The sequence below is a fragment of the Martes martes genome, assembly GCF_963455335.1.
Source record: "Martes martes genome assembly, chromosome: X".
NCBI classification, from domain to species: Eukaryota; Metazoa; Chordata; class Mammalia; order Carnivora; family Mustelidae; genus Martes; species Martes martes.
In genome coordinates, this window is record NC_137897.1 from 24,527,858 (window position 1) to 24,538,557 (window position 10,700).

Genomic DNA, 10,700 nt, shown 5'->3' on the forward strand with positions numbered 1-10,700 from the left:
TTTGCCTACTTGGTTCCTTGCTTCTTGATGTTTTTCTCTCCCTTCTCTGATTATTTGATTCCTCACAGTTGTTCCATGTCTGCTCTTTCTCTGAGGGCTCCATCATTCCTCTGATCATAATTACATTTACTCTTTTTTTTTCTAAACACTTTATAATTCTCTTTGTTGAGTCCTGTATTCTATTTGAGCTAGTTTCATATACTTTTCTTTCACTGTTCAGGCTACTGCATTCTGGTTTCTGCCTCCGCCACACAACTGAACCTGGCTTTCATAAAATATTCACATTCTCCTGCTTGCCAAATCTAGCAGAAATTTTTTCCATCCCTTTGATACTTTTACTACTCCTTCATTTAAAGATTCTCTTATCTTTTGTCCAGCCCCTGGAAGACTCGTTTTCAGGCTTGCTATTGTGCATTTGGGCATTAGCTAAACTCTCTGGGCCATAGGTTGTCTACAGTGGGTGGGTCAAAGGTGCTGCATCATCATGACCCGCCACAGCTCTGTAGAGCCCCCCCCCCCCCGCCACCGATGGAACATGTTACTTAGTCGTCACATTGACAGAATGGGAAAAAATGACAAATTATAGCTGACCTAGTTTATATGTTGTTCTTCTGAAACTTGAGGTAGTAACTCTCACTTGTGACGACTATTGGGAGAATTAATGCTATCTAGCATACTGTGTACCTTCCCTATGTAACTTCTTTCCTGCTTCCACCACAAAAATGTAAGCTCTATGAGGACAAGGCATCTTATGTGTTCGGTTCACTGTTGTATCCCTTGCTTCTGGAACTGGACCTGGCACATAAAAGACACTTCAGGAAAAATGGTGGAATTGTTGGTGGATGGAACATATTTAATACACAGTAGTCATTCAGTGAATTTCTGCACTACTGAATCACAGGGAATTCTATACTGTTGTTAATTATTATAATTTAGCTATGGAAGTTCATCTGTCCCCTTGTGGTAATTTAATCTATGCTTTTACTGTAGTTGCTGTTGACTATTATCTCTTTCCTACTTTTAGTTATGTGCACATTTTAGCTTGGCTTTATGATAACTTCCTGTTACCTTCTATTCTAAGTGTGGCATCCACAGGTGGGCTTTTTAGAGAAGACTTGGAACATTAAAAAAATGTGTCATATGCTTCAAATTGCTTTTGAAAGAAGGCAAAGCATAAATAGGCAAGAATATGTTGGATGAAACACAGAGATCTCTTTATAGGTAGAGGCTAGTCTTCCTGGCTATTTTTAACTCAGCACATATTTTTGTCATTATTGAAAGACCTTGAACCCCAAATGCATTTTGGGTTTTTTCAGTTTGTTTATTTGTTTGTTAGAGAGAGGAAAGGAGAGTGGGGGAAGGGGAGAGGGAAAGAGAGAGAATCTTAAGCAGACTCCACGCTCAGCATGGATCCCAATGCAGGGTTCGATTTCATGACTCATCATGACCCAAGCTGAAATCAAGAGTTGAATGTTTAACTGACTGGGCTACCCAGGCGCCCCTCCAAATGCATTTTGAATGGTAGATACACAGAAATTGAGTGATTTCTTTGCTGGGTTTCTCATATATGAGATTGGGCTATTCATTCTTTATCTGTAGAACCTGCTTCACGTGGTAATCCCAGTCATGATACAACCTCTTTGTACATTGGCTTGTCAGGTGACCAGAAACCAAAGTTAGGCGAGGCGAAGGATATTGCTGTTACCATGAAACAGAAATATACTCAGTGGATCATATGGGAATAAAACCATGCTTTTAGCTTCACAAATATTTTATTACTTCCAGACAACCGATCTATTCACGCTGGTTACTTTCTGGCAGCTCATGTATTTATTCAACAGCTATTTATCATCTATCAATTTGAGTCCTAGCTTCATACTTAACAACTGCATATTTTGGGGCACTACCTCTGTGCCTCAGTTTCCTTATCTGTAAAACAGAAATAATGTAGAACCTGCTGTATAAAACTGTGGACAGATTAAAAAGTAATTACACTTAGAAAAAAAAAGAAAAAAGTAATTACACTTAGAATAAGCTTCAGCAAACAGAGTTCTCAAGAGATGTTAGTTATCCTCCCATTATCCTAGTGGCAATACATTTCCTTTTTATTTATACAACTTTACATTAAATTGCCATTGTTTGCAAGCAAGAGTCTCGATTTCAGGAAACTGCAGCTCAGAGAGGTAACATAACCTGCCTGGGATCATACAACAAAACGAGTGGCAGATATCTCTGGAGACCCAAATGATCGATGTCACAAGTCAGCTGCCCCCAAGCAAATTATTGAGTCTCGAGGTTCCCCTGTACGGCTGGAGCCTGTGAAATTCCTACTGGTCAAAACAGACCCACCGGATGTGGGAAGTGGCACTGCCTACAGTGTGGAGACCTGCTTCCCGACGATATTCTCTTGATATCAGAGCAAGCTTGAGGTCCCCGGTGGTTACCCCCTTAACACTGCCCTCTCCATCCTTGGTAATCCCAATCTCTTCAAAAGCACCTTTAGACAGAAAGGCTGCAGTAAGGTAGCCCTTTCATTTCTCTGAATTGTCCAGAACAGAGGAGAGAACATGCCTTGCATGGGGCTGCAAGGTGTACCCGGGACCCGAGTTGAAGAAATCAGTACTCCTACCAGGAGAAAACCTTCAGTCTCCACTGAAAGACTTGCCTGGCACTTTAAACCGTATTATCCCTGAAGATGCAGATGAAGATGTAGATGTATCTAAAGATACAGAAATATACATGTAGATAAAATGTAGATATTTTAAAGGGCTAACTTTATGACCTTATCACAGTGTATGCCCATTTTTTTTAAAGATTTTATTTATTTATTTGACAGACAGATCACAAGTAGGCAGAGAGGCAGGCAGAGAGAGAGGAGAAAGCAGGCTCCCCGCAGAGCAGAGAGCCCAATGTGGGGCTCGATCCCAGGACCCTGAGATCATGACCTGAGCCAAAGGCAGAGGCTTAACCCACTGAGCCACCCAGGCGCCCCAGCGTATGCCTATTTTTATACCAGACACATATATCTGGCTATAACATAGTTGCTTGACCACTTCAGTGCTAGGTTGTAGGGCTCAGGATTTCACCTACATTTTTTTTTCCATTTAACACACCCATATGTTAATCATGATTATATCTGTCTGGTAGTACAACAGACAGTCTTAATTTATGGTTTTTTATTTATCAAGTTTTCCACAGTGAGCGTATATTATTTTAGGATTAGTAACACAGTTAAACATGTTTATTATTTTCCAGGAAATAATCCATCTTGAGCTAAATGTTTAGGAAATTCGTGATATGTTTCAGGAGCCAAGTTCTAATTATTTTGGACACAGTTTTTTCATTTAGAAATTCCATGAGGTCGATATTATTATCTTTAATATTTAGAGAACAGGGTTCATTAGCGTAGCTCATTCAAGGACATCCGGGTAACAAGTAGCATAATCTCCAAGTCTTTGAAGCATATAACAGCAGAAAAAGTAGAGGAAAGAAAGAAAATGATCAAATTCAGATTCACTGTTGGCAAATCTGGGAATGAAGGCTGAATATGTTTGCCAAAATTGTTCTAATAGTATCTGTAGCTTTAATATCTCCATCTCCAGAGAGCAAAAAGTATAATAATAATGGTTTCTGAAGGGGAACAGTCATGGTTGGCAGGACACGTAAGCAATTCAGAAAATAATTTAAGTGAAGTTGAAACCAGCCTGAGCATATAGCCATTTTTCTATTCACCAAGAGTTTGCTAGTCATGAGTAATTGCAGAGGAAAATGTTTGAGGAATATATCCTTTGAAAAAGTGACGGAGGTGAAGGAACTCAAAAAAGAGCTAAAGATGATTCACATTTTGGGAATATAAAGTTCTCATGAGCCTCAAAGACGGAATCCAGTTCATTCTAAACAGGTCAAATGTTACTGCAGCGGGCTCCTCCCTGCTAAATTTACAACTAGCAGGCACGGACTTCACACTCACGAGGGATTAACCACGTTCACTTATATCCCTTCCAGAGAACATTTCCTGCAGCTTTGCTCCCTACTGAATGTTTAACAACTAGAGTCATCAGAACACAGAAACATAGGTTTTAGCTTCAAAATTAGATACTCCTGTGGAAAGAGAAAAAACTCAGACTAGTTCCTCTCTTCCTAAGTGTACTTGTAATCCTGATTTCAGCTTGATGCTCAAAAGGAAACTCTTCACATGAAAGTAAGCAATTACCTTTGAATTTACTCAAAATTCAAGTGAGGACTTTCAACATTGTAAGATTATTAGAAAACTTAGGATGATCTCAAATATATTTACTTACAGTCTATCCATTACAAGTGAATAAAAAAAGCATTTGGGACTTTTGGATGGTTACATTTTAGGATAGTGGGAGTAACTGGCCTAGCCCCAGGGTCCTTAGTATACCCCTCCAGAGACAATTACACGCACGCTGTCCCAGGACCTCTAACAGCTAACTACATCTAGTTGCACTGTCACCACAGGGAAAGGACACAAATTCAGTCTTCAGTGTCTTCTACCATCTTGTATAAAGGACGCAAAGGAGATGCTCAGAGTGGCAGAATTTCCAGTGCTCACATAAACAGTCAGGTTCTTCCTACTTTGTAAAAGAAAAAGACAATTTCCAGGACAGAGCAGTTAGCTCTATGAATCATGTATCACAGTCGGAACATTTTTTGATGGTAAAAATAACGCTCTGCCTCCTCCAGTCCCACTTCGCTTTCCAGTTACTGCCCCATCGCTCTCCTCCTTCATGGCCAAACTTTTCAGGACCATTGTCTATACTTGCTTCCCACGTTCTCATCTCTCATCTTCTCCTCTACCCATTCCATCTGGCTGTCATCCCCTCGTCTCTTCCCTCTGGCGAGGTAACCAATGACCTCAACTACTACACCTACTGGCTCTGTTACTGTTGCCTTCATGAAGCTTACATTCTCATTGGGAGACACAATTACTTGAATCACCATATGTTTAAATCAGAGTTGCAAACCCCCCAAAAAAGCGATATGAAAAAAAAGTTAAGTGGACTGTGAAAGCCTCGAATAAAGTGCAGAAGAGGACTTTTTCTTCGTATTTTTTTGGAAATGAACAATAAATGTCAGTTGGTTATTTCCTCCTTTTTGAAACACAATTTCCTTGGAGATCATGACAATATGTTCTCCTGATTTTATTCCTACTTCTCTGAATCTTCCCTTCTATTCTCCTTAGATAACTTATTCTCTGTTCCCCATAGAACAAATGTTGTCCTTTCTCTGAGTGCAGCCTTAAGGCCTCTTCCAATCTCACCCCATGGTTGCCCAATTAGAGCCCCATAGTGCCCCATCCAATGCCCAGGGTCAGTATCTATCTATCTGCCAATGGCTTCCAAATATGAGTTTCTGATACATATTTCACTTGTTAAGTCTAGTTTTGTGTATCTAATGGCCTTGTTGGCCAATTAACTTATTTCAAATAAAATGTCCAACTTGGCCCTCTGCCATCACTCCAGACCAGGTTACCCTCATTCTCTCACCTAGACTAGTGCAGTAGCCTCCTCCTCATTTCTCTGCTTGCAGTCTTACCTTCCACAGTCTATTCACTGTGCTACAGCCATAGTGATTTAAAAAAAAAAGTGGGTAACGCCTGGGTGGCTCAGTTAATTAAGCATCCGGCTCTTGGTTTCTGCTCAGGCCATGACCTCAGGGGTGTGGGATTGAACCCTGCATTGGGATCCATGCCCAGCCCAGAGTCTGCTGGAGATTCTCTCCCTCTCTTTGCCCCTCCCCCTGCTCGCACACTCTCTTTAAATAAATATATAGTCTTAAGAAAGAATGTTGTTTTATCTCTATTAGGATCGTTTAGATGTTAAATGAGATTAGTGGAAAACATACATTTTATGACATGTGTGAAATGTCATATATGCAGCTTTATTATTACCGTGCCATTTATAATAGCAGTATTGGAAACAAAGTTTTCATATATGTGTTTGCAACAACATGGATGGACCTTAAGGGCATTATGCAAAGTGAGATAAGTCAGACAGAGAAAGACAAGTACTGTATGATCTCACTTACATGTGGAATCGAAAAAAGAGAGAACAGGTTGGTGGTTGCTAGACTGGTGGGGGGTAGGGATAGAGGACAAGATGGGTGAAGGAGGTCAGAAGGTACAAATCTCCAGTTATAAAATAAATTAGTCCAGGGATGTACCATATGGCACAGTGACTATAGTTAATAAAATTGAATTGCAAATTTGAATGTTGCTAAGAGCGATCTTAAAAGTTCTCATCACACACAAAAAACTAACGATGTATGGTGATGGATAGTAGCTAGACTTAACTAGGGTAATGATTTGGCACTATGTAGCATTATTTTGTACAAATAAAACTAGTGCAAGGTTATAAAAACATTTTCATATATGTTTATTAATAAGCAATCAGCTGAAGAAATTAAGATATATTCTACCCACTGGAATATTATGCAACCATTAGAAAGAATCAACTCTGTGTATAAGAAGAGTGTGGATGAATTCCAAGATATATCATAAAATATAAAAGTAAAGCCTGAAAGAGCATGTGTCATATGCTGCCACTTGTGTTTGATAACTATAAAATTTATACGTGCAAATGTTTCACAGAGAAATTGATCTCACTTGCTCACTCGGGGGAAGGGAACTGAGTGGTTAGAGAAAAGCTTTCCATTTTATACTTTTTTGTATCTTGGCATTGTCTATTCCAAAATATATTTTTAAAGTTTAGTTTAAAAAAAAATCAAGGGGTGCCTGGGTGGTTCAGTTGTTCAGTGTCTGCCTTCAGCTCAGGTCATGATCCCAGGCTCCTGGGATTAAGCCCCATGTCGGACTCCCTGCTCTGCGGGAAGCCTGCTTCTCCTTCTCTCACTCCCCCTGCTTGTGTTCCCTCTCTCGCTGTATTTCTCTTTGTCCAATAAATAAATAAAATCTTTTTTAAAAATCAAGATATATACTAAGATCCTAGCCTTAGAAATGTTAAGCATAGCTCTTCTAGGTGGCCTGAGGTGATCTCTGAAAATGGTTCACTATTCACTTGACCCAGAAGACCCCACAAAATCATGCAAATCAGGAGGTTCAGATCTTCACGTTCACTACAAGAACACATGTGAAACTGCCCAGACCATCAAGGGTATGCGTGTCCAAAAAGCCACCAAGTATCTGAAAGATGTCACTTTGCTGAAGCAATGGGTGCCATTCCGTCGCTCCAATGGTGGTGCTGGCAGGTGCACCCAGGCCAAACAGTGGGGCTGGACATAAGATCGGTGACCCGAAGAGGGTGCTGAATTTTTACTGTGCATGCTTAAAAATGCAGAGAATAATGCTGAACTTAAGGGTCTAGATGTTGATTCTCTGGTTATGGAGCACATGCAGGTGAACAAAGCCCCCAAGATGTAGGGTAGAACTTACAGGGCTCATGGTCAGGTTGACGCACCCATGCGCTCTCCCTGCCACACTGAGACATCCTCACTGCAAAAGAGCAGATTGTTCCTAAGCCAGAAGAGGAGGTTGCACAGAAAAAAAAAAAAAAGCTATCCCAGAAGAAACTGAAGAAACAAAAATTTATGGCCTGGGAATAAATTCTGCATAAAGTAAATGCAAATAAAAGTAAAAACAGGGGAAAAAAAGAAATGGTAAGTATATAAAGCCATGTACATAGATAGACACACACACACACACACACACACACACACGCACGCACACACGTGTATGTTTGGCCTGTTAGGCAGAGGCTGCACAATTAGCTATTCAGATTTTCCTGCAGATTCAGGAAGCAAATCTAAAAGTTTTTTCATGATTTTTCTGAGTACTCATTCTATGAATATCTCTGTACACCTGCCAGCTAAATCCTCTAGAAACAAACTTTTAAAATTTAATTTGCTATTTGTAGAACATCTAGAAAACCATAAAAGCACACATATCTCATAGGTGGAATGATTGAAATTATGTGTTTTGCTGCACATACCCATACTTACTGGTTAGGGTCCTGGTTCCTTTTTTTTTTTTTTTTAATTTTTCTAAAATTTCTTTTCAGTGTAACAGAATTCATTGTGTATGCACCACACCAAGCGCTCCATGCAATACGTGCCCTCCATAATACCCACCACCTGGCTCCCCCAACCTCCCACCCCCGCCCCTTCAAAACCCTCAGATTGTTTTTCATAGTCCATAGTCTCTCATGGTTCATCTCCCCTTCCAATTTCCCTCAACTCCCTTTTCCTCTCCATCTCCCCATGTCCTCCATGTTATTCGTTATGCTCCATATGATAATAGACTCTCTCTGCTTGACTTATTTCACTCAGCATAATCTCTTCCAGTCCTGTCCATATTGCTACAAAAGTTGGGTATTCATCCTTTCTGATGGAGGCAGAATACTCCATAGTGTATATGGACATCTTCCTTATCCATTCGTCCGTTGAAGGGCATCTTGGTTCTTTCCACAGTTTGGCAATCGTGGCCATTGCTGCTATAAACATTGGGGTACAGATGGCCCTTCTTTTCACTCCATCTGTATCTTTGGGGTAAATACCCAGTAGTGCAATTGCAGGGTCATAGGGAAGCTCTATTTTTAATTTCTTAAGGTATCTCCACACTGTTTTCCAAAGTGGCTGCACCAACTTGCATTCCCACCAACAGTGTAAGAGGGTTCCCCTTTCTCCACATCCTCTCCAACACATGTTGTTCCCTGTCTTGCTAATTTTGGCCATTCTAACTGGTGTAAGGTAGTATCTCAATGTGGTGTTTTTTTTTAAGATTTTATTTACTTATTTGACAGACAGATCACAAGTAGGCAGAGAGAGAAGGGAGGAAGCAGGCTCCCTGCTGAGCAGAGAGCCAGATGCGGGGCTCCATCCCAGGACTCTGGGATCATGACCTGAGCCGAAGGCAGCAGCTTTAACCCACTGAGCCACCCAGCTGCCCCTCAATGTGGTTTTAATTTGAATTTCCCTGATGGCTAGTGATGATGAACATTTTTTCATGTGTCTGATAGCCATTTGTATGTCTTCATTGGAGAAGTGTCTGCTCATGTCTTCTGTCCATTTTTTGACATGATTATCTGTTTTGTGTGTGTTGAGTTTAAGAAGTTCTTTGTAGATCCTGGATATCAACCTTTGTCTCTACTGTCATTTGCAAATATCTTCTCCCATTCTGTGGGTTGCCTCTTTGTTCTGTTGACTGTTTCCTTTGCTGTGCAAAAGCTTTTGATCTTGATGAAGTCCCAAAAGTTCATTTTCGCTTTTGTTTCCTTTGCCTTTGGAGACATATCTTGAAAGATGCCTACATCAGAAAGGACGAATACCCAACCTTTGTAGCAACATGGACAGGACTGGAAGAGATTATGCTGAGTGAAATAAGTCAAACAGAGAAAGTCAAGTATCATATGGTTTCACTTATTGGTGGAGCATAACAAATAATACAGAGGACAAGGGTAGATGGAGAGGAGAAGGGAGTTGAGGGAAATTGGAAGGGGAAGTGAACCATGAGAGACTATGGACTCTGAAAAACAACCTGAGGGTTTTGAAGGGGCGGGGTGGGAGGGTGGGGGAACCAGGTGGTGGGTATTAGGGAGGGCACAGATTGCATGGAGCACTGGGTGTGGTGAAAAAACTATGAATACTGTTACGCTGAAAATAAATAAAAAATTGGAAGGAAAAAAAAAAAAAAAAAAAGAAAGAAGTTGCTGTGGTTGATATCGAAGAGGTTACTACCTATGTTCTCCTCTAGGATTCTGATGGATTCCTGTCTCACGTTGAGGTCTTTTATCCATTTCAAGTTTATCCTTGTGTATGGTGTAAGAGAATGGGTGAGTTTCATTCTTCTACATATAGCTGTCCAATTTTCCCAGCACCATTTATTGAAGAGACTGTCTTTTTTCCACTGTTTATAAATGTCTATACTGCCTAGAGAAATCTATACTTTTAATGCCATTCCGATCAAAATTCCACCGGTATTTTTCAAAGAGCTGGAGAAAATAATCCTAAAATTTGTATGGAATCAGAAGAGACCCCAAATTGCTAAGGAAATGTTGAAAAAGAAAAAACAAAACTGGGGGCATCACGTTACCTGATTTCAAGCTTTACTACAAACCTGTGATCACCAAGACAGCATGGTACTGGCATAAAAACAGACAGATAGAACAGTGGAACAGAGTAGAGAACCCAGATATGGACCCTCAACTCTATGGTCAAATAATCTTCGACAAAGCAGGAAAAAGTATACAGGGTCCTGGTTCCTTTATTTTCCCTTTTCTACTCAAGGAACTCTGGCAAGGGAATCTGCTAGAACTCACAGATCTTGCCTAAAACCTCCTTGATGGAAGAACAATGCCATGAGAGATGATAATGGAGAAACAAAGCTTAGGTGGCTCAGCCAGAGAAGGCTTCTCTGAGGAAGCAAAAGTTGAGCAGAAATCTGAGGCATGAGTAAGAATTGGTGAGGTGATGAAGATGAGAAATTAGCATAAGCATATGTCCCACATATATTTAATACCTCCCTCCCGAAACAACTATGAAATGACTGAAAAGAAATTAAATTGGCATAATCCACAAAAACAAAGGGAAAGAAAGAGGATATGGTAAAGAGGAACCATTGCAGCCAAGTGTTGGAAGATGGAAAGAAGATAGTAATCACTGACTGAGAAGACCAAGGAAAGCTAAATTCAGGCCGTGTGGGTAGCAAGATCCAGAAATTAACT

The 10,700-nt window shown here is 40.4% G+C and overlaps 1 pseudogene across 1 annotated transcript; it reads left to right on the forward strand.

Annotated features, from left to right (window-relative positions):
• The first annotated feature begins 7,024 nt into the window (after positions 1-7,024).
• On the forward strand, positions 7,025-7,584 carry LOC308337099 (large ribosomal subunit protein uL22-like; annotated as a pseudogene). The gene has a single exon. The product of its transcript is annotated as a large ribosomal subunit protein uL22-like (transcript).
• Positions 7,585-10,700: the final 3,116 nt, after the last annotated feature.